The sequence below is a fragment of the Etheostoma cragini genome, chromosome 17, assembly GCF_013103735.1.
Source record: "Etheostoma cragini isolate CJK2018 chromosome 17, CSU_Ecrag_1.0, whole genome shotgun sequence".
Taxonomy (NCBI): domain Eukaryota; kingdom Metazoa; phylum Chordata; class Actinopteri; order Perciformes; family Percidae; genus Etheostoma; species Etheostoma cragini.
In genome coordinates this window covers 10,829,028-10,855,263 of record NC_048423.1, presented here as the reverse complement: position 1 = coordinate 10,855,263, position 26,236 = coordinate 10,829,028, and the positions used below count along the sequence as shown (strand labels likewise).

The 26,236-nt window shown below is 38.6% G+C and overlaps 1 long non-coding RNA gene across 1 annotated transcript; it reads left to right on the top strand.

The window, feature by feature from the left end:
- The first annotated feature begins 875 nt into the window (after positions 1 to 875).
- Positions 876 to 15,342, top strand: LOC117960623. The gene is made up of 3 exons (XR_004660186.1): positions 876 to 1,203; positions 13,074 to 13,172; positions 15,202 to 15,342. It is a non-coding gene; the product is annotated as an uncharacterized LOC117960623 (long non-coding RNA).
- The last annotated feature ends 10,894 nt before the right edge of the window (positions 15,343 to 26,236 follow it).

Below are 26,236 nucleotides of genomic sequence, written 5' to 3'. Positions count from 1 at the left end.
AACAGAAACAGTTGAATAGGTTGTCAAAGTTATGAGTCTCTTCATAAACTTGATGTGTTTACAGTTACAACTAAGTATACTATCATATATTGTTTTTCTTCATGAAGAAACCAAGGGCCAAAGCACAGATTATACTTAACTAGAAATGTATTACACAGATGTAAATGTTAGTTTCTTATATGGAAATAGTAATTAAAATGATTTTGTTGTTGTGCTTTGAAGCTATGAAGCCATCAGTATTTTCTTAAATGTGTAAATGCTTCTTGTGTCAAACAGATTATTTTCAGCAGTTCAAGGATACTGTGTGTGTGTGTGTGTGTGTGTGTGTGTGTGTGTGTGTGTGTGTGTGTGTGTGTGTGTGTGTGTGTGTGTGTGTGTGTGTGTGTGTGTGTGTGTGTGTGTGTGTGTGTGTGTGTGTGTGTGTGTGTGTGTGTCATATCTACATTATAAATGTATCTGTTGGCAGGGCTGAAAGTAGGCCTAATTGTACATTTTGAGTATTTTTAATAATCAGAACTTTTTTTACCGACCATAGCTAATTTTAATTTCACGTATTTCTTAACAGTAGTTCTTAGATAAAGAGTAAAAAAAAAGTCTGTTTGAAAACTGAACAAAATAAATGTGTTAAATCTGGAGCTGCAGCAGAAAAGAGGCTCGAGGGGAGACGTTCGAAGTTGACCTCTGCACTCAGTTAACATACATGTATTGTTCAGCTGGCCGTGCGTGTTGGGGGGGTGCGACTTAGTTTACATCAATGGGGCGGGTGTGCACTTAAGTGAAAAGTAAAAAAATAAAATAAACGAACAGCAGTGCAAGAAAATGAAGGGGAACGCGTCCTTATTGGTTATGATTAGGCTATAGTTAGCATTCCTTGGTATAGTTGAAAAAAATGTTGCATCTTAATCACTGATTTAACGCACCACCCGGGCCTGCCAGCACGCTAGTGACCCAAATCAAACACACCTATGTAGATGCATGACCAGGTGCATGCCGGGTCAAGCTAACATGCTAAATGCGAAAATGAGCTCGGTGGATCCTCCAGCGTATTAATTCTGGGTTCGCTGAGGAACTTTTACCTTCAGTGAGGGGCGTGAGGAATTTCTACTGTTGAATTTGAGGAGCGAAGTGGGACAAAGAGCCTGGTCACATTATGCTAAAGCAGAATGAGGACTTCAGGAGGAGACACACAAAATGCCGTTCCGAGTGAGTAACGTTACGAAAACAAGTAGGCTAGTGATCTCACTCACCAATCACTACGGTCCGCCCTAGCAACGTGTCAGTGTGTTTATGTGCGCTATGGCTGTGTGTGACGACTATTTAGCTTTGCTTGCTGTCACGGGCTGAGTTTATAACATTATTGTTGCCCATTAGGATTTTTTTAAATTCTGCTGTTCATCCTTTAAGAAGTGTCAGGCTATTCAGGTCATTTTATGTGGCTTAATCTTGTTTCACCCTGCGCAGTGTAGCTTAGTCAGTAATTTATGAGAGTTTGTCTGAATTTTTGACTTGACATTTAACACAATAACTAGTTTGTAGCCTACATGTTATTTAATGTAGTTGTATTTATACATGTGGCAGTTCAGTTGTCCTACTTAGAACAGGCCCTAAATACTATTTTACCTACTTTTTACTTTCATCTATAGGCCTACAGTTAAGTGCATTTGTTACACAGGTAGGCTACCTTCACTTTTACTTGAGTACATTTATAAGTACTCTTTTCCTCCTTTCCATCTTTTATCCTTAGACTTTTTATTAGAAAACCTGACTCCGGATAATCAAACACAATCATTCCTCTGTAGATTCCAAAACAAACTTTTGCTTTCTTGTCAATGTATTTTTGTAAGCACTGGAATATAGAGGCTGAACATGGATGAAATGAGGATTAGTGTGGAATTTTATTAAGTTGCATTCTCTCAGCGTAGCTCCACGTCCAAATGAATGCGGTTACCAGGGATCCCCAAAAGGCTGAGTGGTAACCCAGCTAACAATTTTTGGTTCCCAGAACGTTCTGGGAACGTTCGTTTTTGGTTGTGGGAACGTTCCCTGAAGGTTTTTTGGTGGTAGTTTGGTTGTCTGTAGGTTAATTGGAAGGTTTTCTGAACGTTCCCGGAACGTTCGTTTTTGGTTACAGCGAACGTTCTCGGAACGTTCCCCTAACGTTCTCTAAAAGTTAGTTCTTAAGAACTAGAGAAAAAAAAAACAGGGAGCCCATTCAAATCTGCATTCCTAATGTCTGTTTCACGCCAGCCTGAGAGAAAGCACTTTAGAGTTCACAGCTGTTGGTGAGTCTGATTCTACCCTGGATCGTTTCCCTAACGCTGAATATTCCCACACCAACATAGCAGCTGTTGCTGTTCTGAAAAAGAGGAAACGTCTTGGTGATAAGTCACAGACAGTGGTGAAATGTAACTAAGTACAGTTACTCAACTGTACTTAAATACAAATTTGAGGTACTTGTATTTTACTTGAGTCTTTTCATTTCACGCAACTTTCTATTTCTACTCCACTACATTTCAGAGGGAAATATTGTACTTTTTACTCCACTACATTAACGTTACTTGAATGAAGATGTAGATGTTGAAGATGTTTGCGCACAAAACACATGCAGTTAATAAAAATGTGTTTTATTATAAATATAAAATTGTATTAAAATACAAAAGGCCTACAAGTACATCTGAAATTATTAGTCGATAAACAGTTATTTTATTGGCAATACTGTTTTGATCGTTTACAGTTTCTAAAATGTAAGGATTTTTCTTTAGTGCATTTACTTTTAATACTTCAGGTACATTTTCCTGATTATACTTACATACTTCTACTTAAGTAATACATTCAATGCAGGACTTTTACTTGTAACAGAGTATTTTTACTGTGGGGTATTAGTACTTTTACTTAAGTAAAGGAACTGAATACTTCTTCCACCACTGGCCACAGGAGCCAGGTCTGGCACCAGTCTCAAGTTTCCTAAAGGTGTAGTTTTTAACTATTTGTGGTGCTGTAAAGCAGTAAGTTTATTAAGTGGGTCCCTTTAAGTTTTTTTTTACCAGCTCACACGCAAGGATGCACATGCAGACTGGGGGGGAGGTGATTCACTTCCACTGAATGCAAATGTGTAGATGCACTAACAGTGTACAAAATGAGAGTGAGAGACATACAGTGGGGCTCAAAGGTTTGGGCAGCCCAGGTAAAAATTTGTATTAATGTGAATAAAGAAGCCAAGAAAAGATGGAAAAAATCTCCAGAAGGCTTCAAATGACAGATAAGACATTTGTATATTATGTCACAAAAAGTTAGATTTTATTTCTGTCATTTAGACTTTCCAAATAACAGAAAACAAAAAAATGGCGCCTGCAAAAGTTTGGGCAGCTTGTACTGCCCCCCTTAGGCAAGTATCACAGCTTGTAAACGCTTCTTTTAGCCAGCCAAGAGTCTTTTAATTCTTGTTTGAGGTATCTTTGCCCATTCGTCGTTACAAAAGTCTTCCAATTCTTTGCGATTTCTGGGCTGTCTGCCACACACTGCTCTTTTTAGGTCTAGCCATAGATTTTCAATTATGTTGAGGTCAGGAGATTGTGAAGACCATGGCAAAACCTTCAGTTAACTTCTCTTGATGTAATCCAACGTTGATTTTGAGGTGTATTTAGGATCATTATCCATTTGTAGAAGCCATCCTCTTTTTAACCTCAGCTTTTTCACAGATGGCATCACATTAGCGATCATAATTTACTGTAATTTTATTGAATGCATTTTTCCTTCTACTCGTGAAATGTTCCCTGCGCCATCGGCTGCAATATAACCCCAAACATTGATTGATCCACCCCCATGCTTAACGGTGGTAGAGAGGTTCTTTTCATCAAATTCTGTGCCCTTTCTTCTCCAAACGTACCTTTGCTCATTCCGGCCAAAAAGTTATTTATTTTAACAGTCCACAGAACTTGTTTACACAATGCATCAGGCTTGTCTATATGTTCATTTGCAAACTTCAAGCAGTGATTTTTGTGGTGAAGACGTAGAAAAGGTAATTATTTCTGATGACTCTTCCATATTTGTACAAGTATCTCTTTATTGTGGAATGGTGTACCACAACTCCAGTGTCGGCCAGGTCTTTCTGGATGGATTGTGCAGTCAAACGTGGGTTTTGCTTTTCTCACAATCCTCCAAGCTGTTCTGATATTTTTCTTGGTCTTCCAGATCTTGCTTTAACTTCCAACGTTCCTGATGACTGCCATTTCATAATTACATTCCAAACAGAGGATATTGGCATCTGAAAACTCTTTTCTATCTTCTTATAGCCTTCATCCTGCTTTGTGAGCGTCAACTATTTTCAGTTTCAGTTTTCTAGACAACTGCTTAGAAGAAGCCATGTTGCAGATTTTTTTGGGCAAGGTCAGATGAGTCTGGGCATTTGAAACCTTAAGATTGACATTATCTGGTCTTTCTAGACGATAACTGAGAACAATCCATGACACTGTCAGGCCTCAGCTTTCCAAAGGGGGCGGTCTGTGCTATAAACTCTGCAGGGTTCCCAAACTTTTGCAGACGCCATTTTTTTGTTTTCTGTTGTTTTGAAACTGTTTGGCCTATATCGGGCTTAAAATGTTTTCAGAAACACGTTTTAGTGAACTTTTTTTGTAAAAGTTCAGAAGGAGCAGCCATTATGGTTCGGTTTTGAAATCCGCGAGCAGAAAAACCCATGTGACGCATTCGTCTTTTTTCGGTTTAAATTTTTCTGGGCGACAATACAGATTAGCGCCACTTGCTGTTATGGAGACGTATTATGTCTCTCGCACGTGCACTTTTTGGACCGACAAGAGCCGGTTGATCAGTCCAACTGCCTATTCTGCCGACGGTTGGCCGTCGGGTTGGTGTGTCAGAGCCTTAAAACTGTTCACCTCAAACCTACTTAACATCCCGCTTAGCCATCTGTTCCATCTGCCAACGACACAAGGCAAGAGGAATCTAAACAAAAGGGAAGAAATACCACAACACGGCAGAGACAGCCTGAGGGGAGATCTGACTATGGGAACGGCATATCCCCGACAAGAATTCTCTACCCCCCCCCCTCACCGACAATAACGGCTTTGAGGAGCCATGTCCTTTTAGTGCTTCATACCCCATCCATGCCACCGCGCTCCACTCACACTTCTCCCCTCATTTCCCCTTTTGGAGTTCACTGACTGATGAGCTGGTTGCTCATCGATAACGATTCTGATACCTGAAATTGGGCATGGGCCCATACCGAGTACTGATCCGATACCATTGTGTCATATATTTTGTTATTGTTTTAACAACTGTATAGTACTATCTCTGTATGTGATGTGATTTCTGTCTTTGTCGGTCTGGCTCAGTTTCAACTCTCAAACAATGAATGCCACAGAACTTTCTTTTTATTATGCAGTTTAATAGTCGATTATAACGGAAAAAGAACAAACTACTTTAATGTCGGTTTTCTTTAGGGCATTAGTATGTGGTTTTGGATCGGTATACCGCAGTATTTCTTGATCCCAGCGTTTAAGGCAGTATTGGAGGCGATACCGATTCTGGTATATCGGAACATCTCTAATTTTGACTAGTTGTTGGAGATTTTAACATTCATGTTGTCAACCACCATGGCAGAGGCATTGAAGAACTGGGTTTTGTTAAATGGACTGACTCCGCATGTGACCAAGCCCACGCACGTTAAGGTACAATTTGGCACTGCTTGCTCCAAGGATGACACTGGTTTAGACAGTCATGCAAATACTGAACTGCACCAACAGATGTACACAGTGTTTTGTGTGCACATAGATTCAATGACTCTACTTATACTGTGTAAGAGAAGGGAGGGGCTAGGGAAAGAGGAACCCCTTCCCCCCTCTTCCTTATTGAACATTTCTGGCTCTCCTCCATGTTCCTCCTCACTTAAACATCCCCTGTCCCACCTCAGTCTTCTCACAGCAGGGGATTTAGATTGGTAATGATTGTTTTTTGGAAAGGTGTCTTGTCTACCTGTTTTTAGTTTTCTTGGGGTATTTTTGGGTGGGTTTCTGCTTTGTGACTTTGATTTTTTTCCGGGATTATGACATCCACTTTCTATCCTAAATTATGCACTGTCCACAATCTCTAGGCTACTCCAGGCCAGATCGCCACCCCTTGAACAAACAGACACACACTCTGCACCCCTACCTTTCTGGAAGCACACTCCATCTCCTCATACTGGCTGCCCCTCACTGGAAGGTAAATAAATCCTGTGGTTGGGGTGAAACACTGAGTGCCCTCATTCGTTGCCTCTGGAGTCTCTCTGCCTGAAAGAGGCCTTGTTTGCCTCTGTAAGGTGGCTCCACTCAGCCACAAGCTGGCCATGCACAGATACGCTGCTCTGTGGAAAACCCCCCAAAAAGGGAATCGGCTCTACCAAAGCACAAAGCTAAATCCATTCACTTTATCTCATGCATTAAAACTTAAAAAGAAAAGAAAATTGCTGCTGTAGTTTTAGATACCTTCATTGAAGTTTTCAGGATAAATGATCAACAAAAAGCTAGGATATGTTTGTATGGTGCCATATGCTGATATGCTGCATTTATTTCCTGAGTCCTGCAGAGGGCAGTAAAACCCACAGGATTATCAAGCGTCACGTGTTTCATGTCTGTGTATAGAGAACCTATGACTGTACAGTTGGTGTCTCTGTGTGCACACAGGCATGCAGAAATGCATATATGTATGTTCTATATGAATGTGAGCATATGTGCATTTGCATGTATGTGGGGCCTCTCTCAGGTGATTGCTCATATGTGCAGCGGTAATTGTTGTGATGTTTTATCTTCCTCATTAAAGGAAGTTTTCCTGCAGCTCGAGACAAAGCAGAAAATTACACCGGCTTTATGCCTGTTCTTCTTCAACCTATTGTTGTTGTCCCGAGAGCTCAATTGGATGGAAGTGTGAAAGATGACATCAAAGAGGGTGCAGGCCAGCACTAATCCGCAAATAATGATAGACTTAACACACATGTCCCCTTACTTACTCATCTTGGACGGTATAGAGCAATCCCTCATGAGGTTTAACGTACAACATAACACCAAGCGTCAGATAAAGGCGAGTTGGAATTATCTTGGGACTCTTGGATGAAATGAGCAGAGGGTCTAAAGACATATTATTGTTTAACATGTTATGATTTATTATAAGAAAAAAGAATGGAAATGAGGGAAGTGTAGTGCACAAGTAGGAAGTAGGATCACTAGATGAGTTTCCTTCAGTCCTTAGTGGAACTGTTTGTACACCAATAATAAAATGATACAATCTGCACACAAACGTAAACATTTTGTAATTTTATGATGATAGCTAGAATCATAACACACACACACACACACACACACACACACACACACACACACACACACACACACACACACACATACCCACCCCTATTAACTGACAGGTGGGCAGCCCTTGAGGGAAAATTCTTCAGGACTCACCTGTACTATTGTTTCCTCTGCTCTTCCTGTGTGAGGAGGCTGTGTTGTTTGAATACAATGGGGTCAGGAAAATCACAGCACCTGTCAGACAAGACACTCCATCATTTTGACAGAGACAGATTTGAAAACAAACAGCACAAACATCACTACCATCTAGCAGATTTTTTTTCGTTTACTCACTGCTTTTATGCCGGTGCCATTACACAGTAAATTGTGGATGCCTCAATTTGCAGATTAAATGTCCTGGATATATTCTATTAGTTCTTTCAGTCTTTATTTTGCATGGCTTTTTGGTACTTGGATATGTTGTATTTGTTCTTTTTAAAACACTTAAATAATAATTCTGATACAGTTTTAAAATTGCGTCAAACCTGAAATGTATGTGCAACTTGTGTGTAATTAAGTTTAAGGCTGAATCCCATTTCTCCATCTTACCCCTACCCCTTACTCCTTACCCCTACCCCTTGGCCCTTGAAACCAAGGGGTAAGGGTGAAAACATACCTCCTATAAAATGGTACACAACTTGGTTACCACACCATACAAAATTAATCACAAACGTCTTAGATGCCGTCTCTCTCTGTTGATTGTGAGGGTTTGGACAACAGTGTCATATGCATTTATATATTTAATAGTTTAGTTATTTTATGTTCACTTTGGTGATGCAGAGGCAGATGTTCTTATCTGTGAAGTACTTAGGTCTGTCTGCCAAACATATGTGTATACAAACACATGGTGTGTTGTATATCTGTTTCAGTTATCACCGTTTTGAATGGATGTTCAGAAAAACATTTTTAAAAAACAACTTTATTGCGTGATAAGTTAAACATAACAGGCAAAAACATTACATAAAATTATGTTACTGAACCTTTATCATATATTAGAACCATAACTAACATGTCACACACATAAAAAGGCACTCAAATGTTTAAAACTAAAAAAAATAAAGACCACAAACAGACAAATTAACTAAAGCTATTCTGCCATACACACCTTACCGCTTGATCAAAAAAAGTATTGGGATAGCACTCGTTGTCACGTGAACGCGCAAGACGTAGAGGTAGTGTTAAGGGGTAGGGGGTAGGGGTAAGATAGAGAAATGAGATTCAGCCTAAGTCTATTTACAGTAAATCTGACTGAAATACAGTACATCTGACAGGAAATATTTGCTTAACAAGACCCTGGTTTAAAACCTACCAAAGCCCATTACATTCCAAATCTTTTCTCCACATTCACAAACTTTTATAACATAATATCGTGCAGACTTTAAAGGCTAATAGGCCTTACAATACCAAAGATTTTTCAGTCCACAGATTGCACGGTGCAGGATATCTTCAAATTCAACACAAGCAGAGCCTAATTGCAGCCTAATTTCTGACTTCCTAATGCTAATGTTATTCAACGAATGACAATGTGGCTGCGTAGTGTGGAACTCATAATTATGAGATCTTTTCTCAAAATTACGAGATAGGAACTCTCAATTATGAAATCTTTTCTGAATATTACAAAATCAGGATCTCATATTTACAAGATCTTTCCTTTATATAATGAGTTATTTTTCTCAAAATTTCGAGATAAGGTGTCTACAGTTTTTTTTTCTATGGTGAATGTAATACACAACCTGACCAAACATTAGACAAACCCATGAAAAGGCTGTATGGGTGCAATGAAACAATCTGTTATTTGTATTTGGTATTGTTATATGTTCAAATTAAGATTAAAAAGACAAATATGTATGTAAACATTACTTATACATATATGTACATGTGACTTTAATTGAAATAAAATAAAAAATAATATTATGGTGGTAAACATATTTTAACTATACCACATATATTTTGAGCTGATTTGAGACATTCAGTATCAGTTTTCAAAAGGTGTAATAAAAAAGGCCTAACAAATTCAGTTTTTTTTTCTGTGTTGATGTAGTATTTGTACCAAAATGTCGGTTAGCATGAGTTGCTGCATACGTTATGCCTTTTATATTCAGATTCTATCAAACAACTTTTGAATATTGTACTTTTTAAAAAAAGAATCCTAATTCTACCCCCAACATGTAAACAACTGATATTGCAAATTGGACAGCAACTACTTCCTGAACAGAAATTGATGTAAAATGATATTATGCTATCTACTAAGTAATGCTAAGCCCTCCTATTCACTTCTTAATCTTCCAGTGAACTTCACAGAGCCAGCCAGGGGTATGTTAGACTGACATGAAACAAAAGGTAACAGTGTGCAGCTGAATGTCTTCCAGACGCCGAGCACCATAGGAAAGGTCTATATGAACTGCCTGAGTTGGGGATTAAAACTCACTCTGGGAATGTCAGCTTTGTCAGAAAATAAAGTCCCATCACAGCTGCCAGCACGGTCTTCAATGAAATCTTAACATGCCACCTCCAAAACGGTGGCTTTTATCCAGCTATTGCAGCCTTATCTTGACATGATTTGGGGAATTATTATCATGTCTCATGCTTAGCAATAAAGTTTTATAATGTCGCCTGTGGTATTGATCATCAATTTGTCCGAACCTCAATTGGCATACCATGTCATCACTTTTTCCTCTTATAATGCCAATGCTCTGACTGATGGGTGTACACCATCAAGGTCAGCCCACAGCAAGCCCCCACAGAAGACTCTATAGACATCAGCGTTACCTTATATGTCGTCTCCTCTGCACCCCGCTGTCAATCAGGCTCCTGGTCAAACTTCTCCACTTACATGAGCTATAATTAGCAATTTCCACCATTATGTATCCCTCCTTGCATCATTTATGCCCTTCGTCCTTTTTAAATGTCCCCTGGAGAGAAGACAAGAGGGGAATCCCACCCTGCTCCAACAAAACCAAGAGGGCTAGTCTAGTGGTGGGAGGGAAAAAATAATGTTGCATTTTTAATCGTCCAAACATTGGATGATTTATTATTGATGAGGGGATGATGATTGTAGGTGCTGGTTTGCCCCTCTACCATCAAGGAAATGAAATGGTGTGGAAAGTGTTGGGTCATTAGGCCGTCAGGGATCGGGTGCTCTCCTGATCTATGGACCAAGTATGACAAAGCAGCAGAGAGGGGATCCCATACACTGACCGAAGTGGAGCAAGCATTTTCCCTTCCCTCAGTTAAGTCTGCCATTGTCCGGCTGTGGTATTCTGCTGAGAGACAGCAGGGTTTGTCATTGGAGAGGTCTGCTCTGGTTCACCGTGGGATGGGTTAACATGACAATTTGTTTGGGTAAATTAATAAAGAAATTGGAAAGGCATTATGTGTATTTGAGGGACAATCCTTAAATAAAAGATGGCAGTTTAGAAATGGCTATGTTTTCCTATGTTTATCGCTGTGTTTTCATCTCTAAGCAGGACAGTAATGACCAATTCTGAGTGACTGACCATGGGAATGAGCACAGCTTAAATCCCCTCCATCCCTGATGGTCTGATTCCTACACACACACACACACACACACACTCCCTGTGTCCCTCCCTCTCTCAGGGTTACAGAGTTGAGTCTGCTTTATGGTGTAGCTACCCTTTGATTCACCGCTCAATGAAACTTGTGACTGTTTTAATAAAGGGAAAAAATACACTGACAGTTTAGCACGCGGAAATCCGCCGCCATGCACATAAAGGGCGCTAATGCTTTTCTTCCTGTCGACGCAAGGCTGGCCCCTTTTTTGTTGGACTGACCATTCACTTCTTAGTAATTTTCTTTCCCTCTCTTTCTTCTGTTCTTAAGTATGGCATCGCATGAGGTCTGTAGCTAATGACAGAAAAAACATATTCAGTGTGCAGCCAGGTGAGAAAGCTTCGTGTGGCCAGTTGGGATTGACGTTTTGTAAAAAAACACATTTCTTAATTTGTTTTCTGGCCTATTTGTAACTACTGCCACAAGGTATTCTTTATGGCAGCCAATGCGAACAACAGGGAATACTTCACTTTCTGTTGTTGTTTGGTGTGCCTCAGGGCAGGAGTAGTTCATCTCTGCTAACCTAAAAGAAAGAAATAACTGTCTGTCTAATTCTTTACTTATGAAAGATAATTTCATACCTACTTTCAATCCAGTAAGAATTTTTAGGGTCAGTTTGTGTACTATTTATACGTTCCAGTCTTTGGGCCGTATAGTTAAGTAATGCAAAAGATTTGTACTCTCTGGTCATCAACCGGCATCCAAAGCGCTGACAACTGTCTGTGGGTTCCCATGTTAGTCAGAGGTACAGTTCTCTGTCGTTATTTGGATAGATGTTTCACAGAGGTTTGTGTATGCTGGTGTATGACAAGTCCTCTCTTCCTCTGGGGATCAATGTCTGTTGTGTTCTCTCGCCGATTTTGATGTTTATCTTCTGGTGATCTATCACACTGATGACAGCCAGAGGGTTAGTGTTACCATTCCCACTGCCTCTGAGTGGGCGTCTGTAGATTGAATACAATGGACAGGTGATAACTAATAAGGATATTATTTTAATATACTTCAGTATGTGGTATATGTAAATTAATGTGGCAAAAATGTGTGCACAACCTACCAGCTTATATCTTAAAAATCTGCTTTATTAGATTTGACGGAATATGTGAGTATATATTTTAGTTTGACTGTATGAATGCAACTAATGTTAATACATGTATGCACAAAAGTTAAAGGTTTAAGCTCTTTGTTATATAAATATGGCTAATGCTAAATATATTGAATGTATACAAAAGTTAAGATAAAGATTCTTTTTTTTTATATTCCCATGAAGACTCCAGTGCTTAGATAACAGATGGGATTCTATCACAAGTGTTTACTTGAAAAAGCAAAAAAACAATGACCATTTAATACTGTACAGGCCAAGTTTCTAGTATTACCAGCCCAAAATAAAGCCTCTCCACACTTAAAAGAAATGATTAATGATGACTCCCTACTCACAGCAAATGGGCCCAATTCAGAAGGTTCCTTCTTAATGCAGGTGTCAGTAATCCTCCTTTGCCTCTTCAAGTGATGTTTTTAGCCTGAGGAAATGCTTGACCAGATTCCTCCCTTACTGCGTAGAAACAGTGTAATCTCTCAATCCTTGACACAGCAAATAAACACTGCACAGAAAGAGAGCCCGGCAACTTTATCTCTTACTTCCTTCCACATTGTCTCGTTGACAAGTTTCAGGGGAACCTCAGCGATGAGAGAAAAGAGAAGACATATTTCTTAGGTAACAAGCCCAAAGGAGCTAGGGCCGGGGATTGAAGGTTAAGTGCATGTACTAATACTCACAAAAAGGAACTTAACACCTTAGGATATAATGACATTGCATACACTTCCTCTTTGCCTTCCGTTTGGTGCCATTTCCTACTCAATAGAGGAAAACAAGCAACCCTATCCTGATACATAATATGAGAAGATACGATTCTTAAATGAGAAAATGTAAACAAGACTTGACTGTATAAGTGGGTATTATACATTTTATTGTAATTTCTGTCAAGGTAATGCATATACTTTATTAATCTAATAAATAGTCAAATTAAAAACAACTACTACAGAGTAAGGTAAGCCACCCTGAGAAGAAATTTATTTTGGGCTTCTTTTTTTAATCTATGATGTCAATCACATTTGACCTAATTGGAGGTTAATGTATTTTAACCTCTCTCATAAATTATTCTTTTTCAGACACCGGAACTCTCACTCCTCCAGTGCCCACCCTTCATCTTATTGGGATAGGACACTTTTTTCCCAGGAAATAACCGTACCGTGGCTTCCAACATCCAGGTGCATGCCTTTTCTTAGATTTTCTTCTACACAGTGTCTTATTTGGCTGTATATTGTATTAGTATATGTCAGAGATTATGTCTGACCGAATTGGGTAAAAAGATATGATAGTCCAAAGAGGAAGGTTTTGCAAGATTACAAATTCACCAACAGACATACTCAACTTATACTCAAATAGGTCACCAATAGATATAGGAAACCACAGCAAACAACACTCTCTCTGTTTGACACTTTATTCAGATTCTAAGTGCCACAACAGTAAGGGGACATGGTACATCCTTATTATAATCCTCTAATATAATCTATAGTCCACTTTAAACATGCTTGAATAATGTCAAAAATTCAAATATGCTTTGTAGGTCCAGCACCTTGTTCCCCAAAAAGTCCTAAAACATTTCTTGCACATGGAAGGCCTTTTCAATCAATATCCTTCCAATTTTCTCAATTCAGAAAACATAATGTAGAAAAACCACCATACTATCCTGATTATCTAAGATGGTAAAAAGGATGGCAAGAAGCTTTTCCACGATCATCACAGAATTGGCATTATTTCTCCTCAAATTAAAATTCTGCAAATCCCTGTTTCCCTTTGTTAAAGGAATATGCCACCGTTTGTTGAAATAGGGCTTATCACGGTCTTCCCTAGCTGTAGATATGTGGGCCAATGCTTTTTTTTTGTCTCAGTGCATGCATTGTTTTAGTTCGGTGCGACATTGGCAGCGTCGCAGTTTGCCAGCTTAGTGTAGTGAATGGAATCCTATGTTGCCGGTTAGCATGTTGTGAGTAAAAGTGAGCCAAAAAAAACAACATAAACCTAATTACTTCTTGTGGCCTGTTTATTCACAACGAGCACAAATAGCAATGCAGATTAAGACTAGACGATTTCCTAGGCAGATAGTGGCTTGGGACTTTATTGGGTGAAGCCATGAAGCACTGCTACATGGGCATGGTACAAATTGATCATCTACTCAGCCTACTAAACACCCAGAAGAATTTTGTTTACAGGATCTATAGTATGTCTGTTCCAGCTCTAAATGCTGACGTTTGGCACCCTGAGCTGCTGCTTTGCAACTTTTAAACACCTCGTCTCCTGTTCTACTTTCACACTATCCTTAATAATTTCAAATGTTGTGCTGTACTGATATTGTGTACTGCTGAAAAACTCTCAGGTAATTTAATACCGTTTTCGATCTTTCTAATGAAACTCACAAATGCAAAGTTTAGGACATGAACACAAAGAGTTGGAGTTAAAATTTATTTCATGTTACATAGAATTTATAAAATAAATGAGATTATTTCACAATTAAGTTGTATTACTTCACTCATTACATTCCTGATTTATTTTATTAATGGGATTTATTTTTTACAATTGTAATGCTAATAACATTTAATTTCAGGTAAGCATGAACACAATTTGAATTACTGTGATGCTATGTAAAGGGACAAAGGGGAATTAAAAAATCTCTCTCTGATGCCCAGGGGGCAGTATTGGCTGTTCATAATCCAACTAAAACTGCAATACTGAATATTAACCTTTGTAGTTGTATGGGTATACTGCTAAAATATTTCCCCAAGAGTCATATAAAAACAGTTTTTCAGCTGGGTGTTGACTTAAGTACAAATTGAACTGTGAGAAGAGGCGTGTAACACGCCTAAGGAGATTTTTGCTTTGGTGTTTTTATGTACAACCTGTAAACAAGATTGTTTACTTCTGCTGCTAAGCAAACAGATTGGAGTTCAACAAACAAAGCATAAAGCAGGTTTGATAGAGACACAACAGATCCTGAGGCCCAGGATCAGCAGTACTAATGGGATTAGATCTACCATGCACACACCAAACACCAGGCTGGGAGCTGGCAGGAAAGCTCCAAACCTAGTCTTCACTAAAAGTCTAAATATTCTATCATTGAGACTGACATGGAAATGCATTATTATTTCAATTTAAATTAGAAATAGTCATAGACATAGATGTTATTAGTAATATAAAGTGAGGTCTTTTGAAATTCTCTTTTTTAATTCCACCCCTAAGGGGCAGCAGAGGCCTGCATTTACCGGAGGCAGGTCATCTTTGAGCAATGACTGTCAAGTGGGACCCTCTTGTTTCCACGAAAAAGAAAACAGCAGTAAGGAACAAAGGACCGAAGTTTAACAGAAATTCCAAAATCATAGTAAATCCGTATTACAAGTTTTAGTAGGAACATGTTTGTATTATTTGCCTTTTTTATTGATTAGCTGATTTGATTTCAGCAAATTAAGTTTTACAGGAGTAGCAAAAATGGTAAGTTTTGAGGGAGGCACAAACCCTCTTTTTTCTTTGACACACACACACACACACACACACACACACACACACACACACACACACACACACACACACACACACACACACACACACACACACACACACACACACGCACACATATATATTTTGGTGAGATCGTTTTCCTTCTTTCAGCGAACAGGTTGATATGGTGAGTCAGGGCTGCTGGGTGGGCTCCACTGCAGCAGTGGAGGGCCCTCGGTTCAAGGCTATCAAGTGAAGTGTTCTTTGATAAAGAATGAAAAAAATTAAATGAGCTAAACATTTTTAGTGATAAGTGAGTAACTCGGCTAGGGCAGTTCTCTGGGTCGAGCTGTGGGATGCGACAGAGATTAATAAAGAGAGCAGGTCTGAGAAGCAAGAGGGTGACGGTGAGGTTAGCTGGAGGGCCAGACAGCGTGAGATGAAAGTGGGAACTCTCTCCCACAGCTGTCAGCAGTTTTTAATGCAAACTTTGCTATTGATTGGCAGAGCCAGCCTGGTTCGACCACCAAACCTTTCTAGTTTCTCCAGTTTTGAATGGATTGTTTGGTGTGAAGAGTCCAGTATCAGGTTTGTCACCTTGAGAATGTGCTTAAACACTGGAGTTGTATCTCTACCTTCAAAACTGTATTATTATCACTACTTTAACATGTTATTATTCTTTATTTTGTTGATTAAGACATGTGTTTGTTTTATTTGTGCCTGAGAGAATTGTGATTTCTAGCCATGAAATAGGTGTTTAGTGTATTATAAGCTTTTCTAGGGCTCCAAAGAGCAAACATGAGTGTGCTTAACCTATTTCAATCCATTTAAAGTGTCTGAAATCAGCACCTATATTTATCTCAGATATGTACAAGTGAGGGTCCATGTCTAATACAGTAATCTTTAGCCTTTACACAGCAGTGTAATTGAATCAAGCCACGATCTTTCATCCCTGTAGTTATTTTAAGACACGAATGACACAACAAAAATTGAAATGCACCCCTCCCCTTTCCCATTTCAACAAAAGGTCAGAAATTCAATCACCACTGCTGCTATTGCTATAATAATATATGTATGGGAAACAGCCACATTTACTGACTGCCAAATTCTTTGGCTGCCGTTGGTCATTTTGTCTTGCCTTAGAACAGAGGCGTCTCTCACTGGAGTTATCCATTAATCCCAGTAGGCTGAGTACGAGCGTACAACACCAACAGTTTCTCATTCTCAAATCTGTTTAGTTCATTTAAATCCCCTTGTCAGTGCTCAATGTATACTATATTGAGACATTATTACACTATGTTATCATGAAATTGATACTAATAAGACCTTTCTGTTCTGTGTTTTATTCATAGACTAAAAAGGGCCAATACACTGTTCTGATTCAAGCATTATCTGCAGTATTTTCAAAAGGATAAATCAATTTTTTAAGTTATCAAATATATATTCTAGATAAATATAGGTTTGTTTTTCAGAGAAATGCATCAATGGTAATTCCCTTTAATTTTAGGCAGGAATAACTTTTTCCTGCACTTACTGTACATCAGATAAAGTGTTGAACGTTTGTTAGAACACACAGACTAATAAAATTCTAATCTTGTGTTTCTCAAACACTGACACAATTTTAATTGTATCACGTTGTTGAACTTATTTTAATCAGCAACATTGTTTCATGTTGAAGAATTTGGCATTAGCAAGAGCCAGTAAAAAAGAAGACTATTTCAGAGAATTGTGAGATAAGAGTCAATAAGTAATGTTGACAGCATGATACAGAGTACAAGAGAGTGGGAGAGGATATGTGGATTGGGAGAACAAAGTGAGGTATATGGAGGAAGTGGAGTTCAGTTGAAATAGGCAGCCTCATTAATGCACCGTCACAGCTTTCATTAGCCTCCAAGAACGAGCTGCACCAATATAAATCAGACAAAAAGAGATGTAAAAAAAAAAAATTACAACAAACTATTCACATAATTGTCAACAGATCAGCAGATTAGACTAAACAGAATCCCTGGATTTTATGTGGGTGTGTTTTACTACATGAGTGGCAGTGAATTAGCCTGGATCTTAAATACAATTGAATTGAATCTTTGAAGAACTTCAGAGCAGCTTGTCAGAGATAAGCCACAAATTCAACTCCCCATGTGCAGTACTCTTCAATCATAGGAAACTAAGAGTTAATGTTTACTTTTAGGTGAAACAGTGCACATTTTACTTACCCTCTTCTAAATAGCAAAAATAATTTGAAAAGTACTCTGAAATCAGGCACCAGTGATTAAAAAAAGTTTAAAAAAAAAGAATTGAAAAAAAAGAAAAAACCCAGAGGATTTATCTCATACATTTTGTCTTTATATTGAAACTGGCTATTGCAATAGACAGTTTTCCTGTTGCGTAGTAGAGACGAATGTTTTCTATTGTGATTTTTTTTTTTGCCAGTGTGCTTGCTGTTTCTGGCAGCAGGCATTTTTAAACCCTTGCATCTATTACCTTTCACCGGGTAAATACCTAATGCTGGAAACATTTGTCAATGTATGCAGCTGGCTGAACAGAATAGATTATTAGGAAGTGAGGGGAAAAACACACTGCTTCTCCAAACAGCACAAAGCTTACCCTACAAAGTGTGTTTCTCTACCTCAGACATAAAGAAGCTACAGAAATGGCAGCACTGGCCAATTGCAGACATAAATTGTAATTAATATTCACTAACAAGAATATAAAACATACAATTGTCGTAATAAATATAGATCTACGGTGTATTAGTTGAGTGAAATTCATTTGTACAGCTTTCAAGAGCATATACAGAAAACACACAGTAATCAGGGTTGTGTGTGTGTGTATGTGTTTGTAAAAGGTACAAATGTTGCGTAAGGACTTTATGTGGTTTGTATTGTGGTGTTTACATCAAGCCTCATTAGGGATTTATAGCTGACGCGCTGCAGCTCATTCATTCAGACATGCTGGGGTCAACACAGTGCAGGCTCGGTTTGAGGCATGAAACACTTATTGTAAATTATTGAAGGAGAGTACAAAAATAAAGATTGTCTAAATACCATATTAGTTTATAATCTGACAAGGGAAACTTTGTGGTACAATATAAAATGACCATATTCACATGCCACCTAAAACAAAAATATCTGTATATTCAATAAACTTTTGTTTAATCAAAAAAGGCAGTGGAGTAAATTGCAGTACACTTTTGAGAAGTTAAAGAAGCCTATCATTTATATTTCAGCCCAAGCTGTTAAATATAAGTAGGTTCCGTCAAAGTAACTAAGGCTTGCAGCCGTAAAACGGAGCATGTGACAAAAACATACGTCTACTTTCTTTTAATAGCAGAAAACAACAGCATTGGGTTAAACATTTAAAAAAGAAAAATCAAAAATATTTACAATGGATCAGCCACTGGCAATAGTCCTCTATAGTAGGCTTCACACTAGAACTAGAATGTGGTCGGCGGTAGTAAAGAAAACTACAAACATCAATAGTATACTGGCCTCCTGTTGGGTCCTGTGGCCAGTGTTGTGCAAACAGCAGAAAGTTGCGGCGTGTGAAGGGTAATGGGACATCCAATGCCAGGGGACAGCAGGCGGCAGAGTCACACACCGCTGCCGAAAGAAAGATGAAGTAATCTCAGGAAACAAGTAGACACACTCCACTTCGAATTTCGCCCCAAACAAGATTAAAGTGACATTATTCTATGAGAGTGTGGCAAGAGTATTAATCTTACACATAGAGGCAGAGGCTAGACAAACACAAGTCGGCTGCAGTAGTATGGGAGCATTCTTTATTTTGTCAGGATATGGTGAGGTTCAGAAGTGGCCGATAGAGCAACCAACATCTCATTTTGTAATTCACTAATGAGCCCAATACCCCTTCTTTTTAACTATTTTAAAATGTAGGATCTCCTTGTGTGTATATGTTGCGCAATGAAACAATTATGTCTTTGTTGTACATTTTACTAATGCTATATGTTTCAGTATTCCAGTGGACAGTTTTTCAGCTAGAGTTGATTTTCTCCCCAAACACTGATGTATGATTTGCACATTTTCCAGCCCTCATATACCGACCATCTTCAGGTCACAGTTATATGAACTGCTAATGGTTTGTGTGTAGACTGAAGGCAACCTGTATGTTGATGCTGGAATATTTATTTATTTGTTAGTTATTAATTATTAATGGGGACAACACAGATAAATATAAAACAGGAAAAAACAATGCAATATATACAGCCTTTTTTCCCTGGTTATGCTTTTAAATTCAGGTTAAAGCAACAAAACAAATATATATGTTGAATAAATGCAGTAGTTGGGTACAAGTAAGTTTTGCCTGAGAACCAAAGAATCCCCACCCATGCCATTTAGGAATTCATCAGTTTCAAATCTACTAAATGAGCGTTACATTGAGGTTTTGTTTAGAACCTGTTGCATAAATAAGTCCCTAAGACCCCACTGAGAAAGACAGAGCTTTAATGAGTGGGGTTTAAGCCCCTCCACCCATCTACTCCTCCACTCTCAGCTTGGTCTCCTAATGAGCCATCATCATGCAAAACTGCCAGCTTGATACACATTAATTGGATTTTCACTTTTTCACCAATTAATTGACCAGCATTGTCATGTTGGCCAGCCCCCGAGGGCTTCTAAGAAAATGGGGAAGCTTCCCCTTTTTACTCTCACTGACTCTAATAGCTGCTGACTGGAGAGGGGAAGCATTTTTCCTTTCTTTTCTTCTTTACTACAGAGATCAGCTATCTCATTATAGGCTTATGACATTTGTTGGAGCCAATCCCTTTGTGGAGAGAAAACAGTTTGTGTGCTGCTCAGTTGAAGCCTTTACAGTTTGTTAACCTGCCTCTGCCAGTGCCAGGGCCCCTGGGGGGGAAGCCTGATGTGCAGTGAGTGACTCAGATTCCTTGCACCCTAGAGGACAGACCACAGGGTGAGGGAGAGCAATCCCACGCCACCTTGTTCAGCAAGCACCAAAACAAGGACTGAATGCGGCCACGGCATTTCACAACTGTTATATGATATGTTGACACATCAGTGGTGTTTCGAATTGTGCCAGGGGGCAGAGTTGTTCACATGAATCTTTGCAGTTCAAATCCACTTGGGAAGGTGCCGTAGAACTACAATTTTAGTCAGCCTTTTGGATTTTAAAATAAAAAGCAAAGACAAACTTGACCTTTAGTTAATTATCTACCCAAAGTGATATTTGAAGGGCAGATTCTAGTTACCTTGTTGAGTGTGTGTCATGACTTTAGTTGCTTAAATATTAACAAAGTCTTACTGCTGTTGACAGTTGGGCCCCATGGTAATGACAATGTAGTGGAAAGGATAAGTATCGCTGTAGTTGTTTGTCCTAATAAGAACCAACATTTTACAAAAGAAAAGCACATTATTTCTACATAGAAACAGGCATAAGAACAATGTAAATGCATACAATGGTACCGTACCACATACAATTCTTCTAATTTTTACTGCACCCTCTTGCAGAACTAGTTTTTGTGTATTACATTTTGATCCATTTCACCTTAACTTTACTGACTAATTGGCAGCAAAGGCAGATTTGTGAATAAATCCAGACCTATCGCGACCCTGAGAGATTAAACTCAGTGACATGAACAGTAAAGACCAGTCCAGGGCAGATTGTTAATCCGATCAACGTGTTGCCATGAAGAGGACATCCTGAGGCTGACCATAGTTTGACCACAATATAGCTTTTTATGCCTGCACTGCTCTGCTCTACTGACTTGTGATCAGCTTCAGGTCAGTATGATGTGAACCATTGATTGGTGGATTTTGTTGATACATTGCCTATTTATACAAGCATCAGTTATGTAGTAATTGCAATTGCAAACATTACATGCTTAATTTGTCACAAAAAGAGAAAGACCATTCATTATAACAAAAAGGTTTTTGAGTATGTTTACCATGAAGCAACACACATTTCTTTTAAATTAATCAAATCACATGCACCCACATAATATTATAGCGGAAATAATTCATTCAAAAGTAAAAATGTACAGGACATGACTGTGTCTGAATTACAGAACGGCAAACGTTTTGCATCAGTAGCTTACAGAGAACAAGGAGTGTTATTGATCCTTCACTTCATTTTGACAATTATGTAATGTAATAGTTGTCTAAATGGGTGCAGCTTGATGTTTGAACCCTTCATTCAACCTGAAGTGTACAGAAACAATAGCTACAACATCTCTCTGGGATCAATGAAAGGACACTTTGTCAGCAACTCTTTTTTTAAAAGGTAACAACCTTACCTTTCCAGTTGCTGAAAAAAAAAACATTCCCCTCAATCAATATCCTTCCAGACAGAGAAGGTTTAAGGTTAGGGGCCAAACCAGGATGAAACCTTTGATTGGATGATCAAGGGCAATAGCCTTAATTAATTGATTCTGTGTTCAGGAGGAGGAGTGGTTCATAACATATAATGTGTTGGTTTCCGTAACCATGAAGGATTCCTCTATTTATGTAAGAGAGTCCGTTATGTCACATTGGGGAGAAAAAATAGGCCCTTTTTTTTTTTAATAGCATCAACATTTAATCAAGCAGAACTTCATTAATCCACATAATTAATTGAGCAGGCTTTGCTATGTTCCTTTTGCTACCTTTTACTTTCTGGTCGGACGGACATGTTTCACCATTATTGTTGTCCCATCCCTCCAAGGGTTGTGAGTTAATCTGCATGACCCAGCACCTGTCACATACTAATAAACACAGAACTAATTGACTTTGTTGCCCCACTTATCAGCTGCCTCACCAGTCAAAGCAACCTCTGAGATTCTTGTTTGCATACAGCAGGAATACCAGGTGTGTCTCATCAACCAAGAAAAATACACTTTTATTTTTTATATTCAGGTCATTGGGTCATTATGGTGGAGAGCAATGTATCACAAATTAGCTAAAATAAAACATTACAGGCCTTTGTATGACACTAGGAAGATAATAAGAAGGTTCATGGTTTAATATGTAAGTCGTCAATATGTAAGTGGATAATATACTTTTTTTCAAATTTTTTTTATTTTAATTTTTTTTTTACAATTTATGGCTTTTTAGTTATTTTATTTATTGTGTCATGTACATACAAGTGCCAATCCAACATCACCCTACTGTTGCAGTGTTGGAAAACTTAAAACATCTTAAATATAACATTGCATTACAAACAAAGAACTTTGGCTTGAAAAATTAAAAGGTTTTAATTTTTTTTTAAGTTTTTTAAAAGCTTAGCTTTTAATGACAAAATATTATAAGGCACCTCATTATTAATAAATGGTTTAATTTGAAATGCCTGAAGATGTAAAAATATCCAGCCTCTATCTGACAGAAAAGCAAAGATCTGATAAAATTCACAGAATAGAACATAATTTCATATGCATGGGAAAATAATCAAGAGAGATCGTTGTGTGAAAACGACATTTGTTTACGTTTAAGTGAGCCTCTAGCGGCTGTAGCAATTACATCAGGAGCAAAAATGCATGAATGGGTCAACAGGATGGTGGACTTTAACACATGACACAGCTGTTCATTTCCTGTTTCCAACCGACAGCCAATGTTTTTTTGTTAACCATGATAGTGTTCGTTCCCTGGCTTTGTGGTTATTATTGTAACCATGACAATGAAGGTCCTGTCACCTATGCAAAGTAGTTGTTTTTTGTTTAAATCAAGATTGTCCTGTTGATAGTGGCATTGGAATCAGGAAATGCTTATATATGATGTAGGGATTGTAGACAAACAATAATTTATTATATAAATATAGGATTTAACAATACACAGTGGTGCTCATAAGTTTATGAACCCATGCCAAAGTTGACTAAAAAAAGGAATATAATTTTTTCCTTTTTTTAGTAAACTTTAGCATGGGTTCCTAAACTTATGAGCAGCACTGCTAACACAGCGTGTCCTTTGGCATCTAAACTTATCACCAAAAGAAAAAGATTCTCTATCATAATAAAAACAAGTGAGTAAAAATACTAGTTTGATAGAGTACAGAATAAATAATACAACTTTATATATATATATATATATATATATATAGTGTGTCCTTTTGGGGTAGTGGCTAAAGGGGTAAATATGCTAACAACAAAGATGAGTGGTGAGCCTGTAAAACTATGGCTAAAGTGCCCTACTTATCCACCATGACAGCAGCAGGAGAATGTGCCAGCTATACGGAGTAACCACATGCTACAGACTGTTCCCTCAATAAGTTACACACTCTTACTCACTCTCTCTCTCTCTCTCACTTTATCTCTCTCACTTTATTTTTCTCTCTCTCTATGTTGCTCTTGTTGTCTCTTCTCTTTACACACTTTCGTGCACACATGCACACGCACACACAATGGCTGTTCAAAGTTTTTCCAGAGTATTTCTCGGTTAATTAACAGATTAGTGGTGTGGGGCACCTCTGAAGTTCAGAGGTCAAGGCTAAACCCTCTAACTGGGAAGATAATCAGTGGCAGGTGGGTCCACACTTCTCCTGTTGCCCCTCACAAACCCCTCCCCTCTTGACTTGACTTGTGGCAAAATAAGCCTTATCCCCCCCCCCACCACCACGTATAGGCTACCAATGCTCTTGACTCCAGCCACTGTTAATGCACCTGAAAGAGAGAGCAAAGTTGTCTGAGGGAGACAGTAGTAGGGGTGAGGAGGAGATGGAGCAATATTTGAAAGAGGAGGAGGGGAGGCCTACATTGGATAATTTCTGGAAATATGCCAGCCTCATACACACTGCCAGAACCCATATTTACAAAACTGACCAGTGGGATTCTTTGAACATAGTTTTTTAAAAAGGAACTTGAACTGTAGGCCTGGGGCTAATACTAGAAAATAGATATACAATAAGAGAAACTGGTGTAAAGAGAATGGGGCTTGAGTCTCTCTTTTTCTTTTTTTACCCTTTCTCTTTTCACTCCTCCCATATTCCATTCCAGGTTCTGCTTGGTGGAGAACTCCATTGTGAGCTTGTGAATGGGAGACTTTGGGAGTGTCTCTCCTTCTATTAATTAGGACCGGCCAGCGTTTCCGCTCCCCTGTGAGCCCCTTCATTATTATTTCTTCACATTCTTTTGCAAAAGTTAACCCCATTTCTTTGCTCACACTTCAAAGACCTATGACAAAGATTCAGTCTCTGGGAAAAAAAAAGTAAGTTTTAATTTATAAGAGAATCTGAAAGCTATTTCTTTTGAAAGCAAATATGTTTATTAAACAACAGCAACAAAAATATAATAAGGATAACCCCGTGAATACATCACTTACACATGGGATTTTGTTTCTGACAAACTAACAATTTATTATTTGATAGTGTGAAAACACAAACAGATGTCAGACAGCTTTACAAATACACGTTCTTGAAATACATTGATTCATATGTACTTATTGAAAAAACAACCTAAAATACACCTCCCCTACATCTGTGGTGAACATCAGCGGGCAAAGAAGTCCTGGGGTGCTTTCTGCCGCTGCCCAGCGGGCATCTATTTGCTGGGGAAAAAAATCACTTTGCCTCATTAGCTACACACACTCTTAGTTTGTCACAATGCCTTTGCTTGAGTCCTGCTAACAGAGGCCCCCCTCTTCTCTTTCTCTAGGTGGAGACTTCAGGGGCCAGAGGCACAGTTTGGGTGAGTGAGGCCTTTTCTTTCTACCCCTCTCCTAGCTGGTTTAAGGGTTGTAATTATCTTTTGCTGGGGGAGGCTGTAAATTGGATTAAAGTGGAGGGTCTCGGCTGAGTGGATCAACCCCCCTTCAGCCTTCCACTTCCCCCGCCATCTCACCACTTGGTGGGCCACACGCTGATAAAGTGCGGAAAACCGGATTTGGATTCAGCCTCAGCATTCATGGCTTCCTGCCGGAAAAAATGAAATTTTTCAACAGAAGGGGCCAGTAGCCTGTGGTATCTGTCCGTGTGGTGTATTTCATCTGGCCTCACTCTTCCAGAAACACCATTACCTACGTTATCTGTGTGAACCGACTCAGCCTGACTAGACTAGGAAGCCTGGCCAATTGCTATCCATATAGTCGGACCATCTCAGTTTTCAAACTCTCTTCAGTGCTGGTGGGCTGAATTATTGTTTATTTGGTTTAATTAGCAGCTTTTTATTCAGGATTTGCTGTAAGATATATTGTATGTTTAGGGATATGTTTAGTGTTCCCTTAATCACTGAAAAATAGTGAATTTAATGCTCACAATGTGTGTTAAAAGATACATTGAAAAACGGCAACATATTAAAGTTACATATAGGCAGTTAACATCAAAATTTGAGGGACAAAGTAAGAAAAGCAGATAGGGAGAGAACGACTTTTGGGGGTGAAGTTGTTTTCCTGGTGATCGTAAAATTCTAATCCTGTCGAGGAATGTCTCCTGGTCTTTACGGATTGCCGGGATACTGGTGCGTGAAATGGCAAGTCTACCTTTCGAAATGATGTGAACCCTGTTTTCACTGAAATTGCAAAAGCTTTTACAAGTCATGGCAGGTGCAGCATTTGCATTGAATGGACTTGTCTATGGAGATTGGTGCCCATGACTACATCTGAATCCTGTGTGATTAAAGAAACTGTGCCTTTACTTTGTATTTTGCCTCTGTTAAATGTATGCACATGGAATGGACACAAAAACATCTGTAAAACATACTGTAATGCAATAACTTTGTGCTAAAAAATTCTCCGGAAGTTATATTGCTCTTTTTCTCCGGAATCTCAGGAACGTAATGCAATCCAACACAACAGTAACACAATTTATAGCCCAAGAAAGTAGTTGAATCCACATATTTTCAAAG